Genomic DNA, 4,897 nt, shown 5'->3' with positions numbered 1-4,897 from the left:
TCCCAGCAACGTGAAGACCGGGTAATGATAGGTAATTGAGGTTTAAAAAAATGATCACATGTAAGAAATAGATGGCTCTAAAACCTAAAGAGATAGACTTTTGAAAATCTTTAGAGAAGCATACATTGTTTGCATTCATATCCTAAATTGAGGAGAGTTGTATTTAGACCTAAGTCTACGTGAGCATGAAAATATCTCTTCAATCTGGTCCTACCAAATCATGCCTAGGCTACATGCAGTCAATGTCAGCTAGGTCAGAATCTAGGCTCCTAGGTTCGCATGATATCAAAAGTAAAGAGCTGACATTTTGCGAACACAGTTTCGATAATTAAACTAAGTCAAGCACACTTTTGATCAGACAAGGACAGGTCCCATCACGGTCGCCAAACCTGTTATCATCGCAAAATTTATTTTCGTCTTCCATTCCTTTGCGGGAGAGAAAGAGGAAAACATGCTTTCACGAGTCAAACTTGACCGGATTTTGGAAATTTGTTTTGAAATACTCGCCTCCATTTTGAAAATAGCGAGAAAATCCATGAGATGGGGCTCGACCTGTCGGTACGAGGTTCGACCATTCCTGCCGCCTTTAACAGGGGTAATCGAACCAAGGACCAAAATTGTGCTTGACTTAGTTAAATCATCAAAATCGTGTTCTATCCTAAATGCATAGAGAATTCAGGCATGTGCTATGAGATTTTGGAAAATGTAAGTTGGAAAAACATGATGTATGCTCAGAAAATCTTTGGAGTTGAAAGATATTTCTCAGAGAAAGTCAATTTCCCAGGAAACTCAGATGAAAGGGTTTAAAATCTCGAGAAAGTTCACAAAGGTGTGGGAAAATCATGAATGGATGAAAATCCTGAGAAAATGAAAAGAATTCTTGAGAAAAGGGTAAACATTTGAAGGGAAAATGCTTGTCAGGAAAAGCTTCAAGTTTTGAAAGCTTTCTTTGGAAAATGATTGAAGATTCATAGGAAAACTTTTGGAGAAGGAAAGTCGAATCTTAGGAACTTGAAATTCAGAAAATTTTAGCCTTGAGAAATTGGAAATCGATCTTGATTTTTGAGAAAGGTGAGAGACTCCCTTTTGAAAATCTTGAGAAAATAACCTTTTCCATGGAAAACTGTGGAAAAACTTGACTTGGGAAAACCGACTTTGAAAAATTCTCAGAGTTTCTTGAGAAATCGATTTTCTTAAGAAAATCATGAGAAAACCAATGATTTCATGATGCAAATGATATGAGTGAATGAATGCACTTTGAAAAGATTTTCTGAGAAATTTGTTGGAAAAATGTGTATTAAGTCAAAATAAATCCTTCACATATTCTGACTGTGGCCATGAACATGTTCAGAGTTTAATTGATTTAATTCATAATATTTTTTTGCAAAATTAGAAATATGAGGTGCATTTTAAGATAGCCTAAGAGTGTAGGCTCAATGTGACTGGTAGAGAGATGATGGATCTGGGTCTCGTCCATATTCCGACTAGGGCCGTAAATATGGACTCCACTGAGTTCATTAACTCCCTAAGAGTTGGTGCATGTGCCATTCGTGTACATCCATAGTGCTTTTGAAATAAAATGCATGAATCACATAAATAGGATATTGCAGGAATTTAAACTATATGATATGCATCCTAGTCTATGCAGAAAATTAAATATCTTATTCCAAAATTTACATTACTACATCACTAAATAAATGAAAGAAAGGGAAATTTCAGACTTCAGTTTTTTCTTTTGAATGTCCCTGCCAAACTTGAAATGGGGTTAGCTCAAATATGTGGGTTTTTTCAAGATTTTCCAATAATATTCTGAAATTATTGGACTTAGTTGGATATAAACCCTATTTTCATGCTTTCTTGATATTTGAAATAATGTAAATGCAAGAAATTCAGTAAGAAATAGTTTGAAATTCGAAATTGTGGTCAAAATGACCAAAATACCCCTAATATTGAAGTTACACCTTCAAATCAGGGTTTTTGAAGGAAATTTTGATAAATTTGAGATTTTGAAATTCGAATTGAAACAAATGATGATGAAATGTAGTATGAGACATGATGACATGCTGCTAAACACCTTAGAACTGTAAAATCAGAATTTGACATTTTGCAACTCATCCCAAATAACAAATTTCGCTTGGATCAGGGTCCCGCGGGGCCCTGTTTTGACGATATGGCTAAATCGAGCCTCAAATGAATTCTAAATGCAGTCAAATTAGGTATGAAGCATCTACCTATTCTGATAAATAGCCTAGAATGCTAAAACTCACGAAATGACATGGTTTAGATACTAAAATTTAAAGAAAATCCTAAAAAGGGCGAATTTCGCCTACGGACCTGAACCAAATGCAACACTTAATCCAGTAATACGAGAATTACACCATAGAAACATTTGAGATTTTGCAGAATGCTAAATGACATGAAAATAAGCAATTTTGTCTTTTACAGCTCTGAGATTGGAACTACGATGAGTTCGGTAACAAGAATTTGGTTCTGACGGAGGCAAAATCAACCTGATCCAATGTAAAATTGCATAAAAACTAGCATCCTACCATAGAAATTTATGATATTTAACTGAGGAACTAACGACACACACAGGAACAACTTTCATTTTTATTATTTTGGCATTTGATCAACAGAAACAGAGATAAAAATACGACTTTTCATGCCTAAATCAATAGAGCAGATGAATATGACAAAACAAAAGACTGACAAGACAAATCCGAAACAGATACTAATACTGTTCTAAAAATCATAAAATTTCAGATGCAAATAGAGGACATCACGAACATGACATTCACATTTTACAGATTTGGATTTGGAGCAATACCCAAAGAGAACCCATCGACTAAAGTCGATCCAAAAACTCAGAGACCCAAATCAGACTCTGACATGTGTCCCAAACTCTTAGATTTTTGTCAGATATCAAAAAAATTCAAAAACATCTGAGAAAATTAGATTAAATACTAGACATCATCTAGAGTTCAATACATTTTTTGGATAGAAAATCAGATCTCATATGAGAGAGATCTCGATTTTACAAGTCGAAAATGAATTTTCAAAATGTATCCCGGGTAACAAAACCTGACCTATCATTTTAAACTTTTACCATGGTAAACAAATTCAAATCATTCCGAATTTTTGGCAGATTGTTGGGGACACCTAAGGGCGCACACTATGATTTTATCAGCATTTTTAATGAAAAATAAATGCATGAAATCACATGTGGACTGACTGACAAAAACAAAGATTTACATAAATGAAGCTGAATGCATGAGATATTAAATAAATTCATGGAACATGATATTTAAATGAAATAAAACGTAAATCTAACCTATTTTAATGCATGATCATGATGTAATACATGAAATTTAATCAAGAAAGTATAAGAAACATTTTTTATATATGTCGTTTTATGAGAATAGCTCAATCTATCCCTCGGATGAGCTCTTTCTTCAAACGACAACACGAACCGAAGCATGATATTATCATAGTGAAATCAATAGGAATGGAGGTGCACCTTGCATTTTTCTGCAGCTTTGAAACTCTCGAGATGAGTGTGTATGAATGGTTTCTCCCGTCTCTCAATCCGAGCTTCGGAGGGTTCACAAAATTTAGTCCACACCTCAAACGAATTGGAAGTGGTGCGAGCAATGTTGGTGCTTCAATGCACCCTCTCAATTGAACCCAGGGGGGGCGTGATTTTAGAAAAATGAAATTGAGTTCTGAAGAAGATCTAGGTTGAAGTTCAAAATTTAAAAGGAGCTCTCCCTAAGCTGGGCGTGGGACCTTGTATTTGTAGCAATTCTGGAGAATTTTGAATTTCAAACAGGCTCAATCTGAGCCCTCCATGTGGCGCCATCTCAGAGCATGCCATTTGGAATTTTTTAGAAAATAAAAATGAGAATTTTGTGGGTGAGACACCTCAGCATGGGAATTTGGAATTTTTCAAAAAGCTTGCTTGATTTTCTCTGCAGGAGGCTCCCAAATGGCACCACCTCAGAGGGTGTTGCTTGGGTTTGAAATTCAAAATTTGCCTTTTGCAGGGAGTCGTCATGTGGCGCCACCTCATGGTGGGCTACTTTTATTTTGAATAAAATAAAAATGAAAATTGAAGCCAAGTGGGGCTCTGGAATGGCGCCACCTCAAAAGGGAGTTTGAGGTTTAAAGCTGGAAGCAGTAGGAGCATGCCATGTGGCGCCACCTCTGAGGAGTTTGAACTCTACTTTTTCTAAAAAGGAGATCTGGACATGTGGCAGTCCAGGATGGTTCCATGCCTGACAAGTGTCAGCTTGCTGGAGGAGGTTCTTCAGATGGTGCCACCTCAGGGAAGAAATTTGAAATTCAAATGAGGTTGGCTCTGGAAGAAGGGAGGGTGACCATGTGGCGCCACCTTAGGGTGGCTCCTACAATGCCATGTGGCAGGAGGGAGGAACAAGGAACATATGGCGTCATCTCAGACCAGATGGGAAAGGTAAAGTTCAGGATTTGCGCCACCTCAGCCTGGGTTTGAATTTTTTTGAATAGTTGCTTTTTCTGAAGAAGGCCAAGAGTGACACGTGTCCTCTACTTTTTCTAAAGGAAGTTAGGAGTGATATGTGTCACCTACTTTTCTAAGAAAAGTAGGGAGAGACATGTGTCATTTTGCTTTTTCTAAAGAAGAGCAGAAGGTGACATGTGTCACTTGCTTTTTCTGAGAAAAGCAGAGAATGACACGTGTCTACTGCAGGAGAGAATACCTCAATTGGCGCTACCTCAGAAGGAGACAACTCTACTTTTTCTGGACAAAGCAGCACATGACACGTGGCATCTCAGGGTGGCATGGGAGTGACACATGGCACAGGGTGAAGATGGTGGACATGTGGCGCCATTTTAAAGAGGCCCTACACTGACACTTGGC

This window comes from Nuphar pumila, chromosome 5 (assembly GCF_984573655.1).
Source record: "Nuphar pumila chromosome 5, dmNupPumi1.hap1.1, whole genome shotgun sequence".
NCBI classification, from domain to species: domain Eukaryota; kingdom Viridiplantae; phylum Streptophyta; class Magnoliopsida; order Nymphaeales; family Nymphaeaceae; genus Nuphar; species Nuphar pumila.
Note: the sequence above shows the minus strand (reverse complement) of the source record.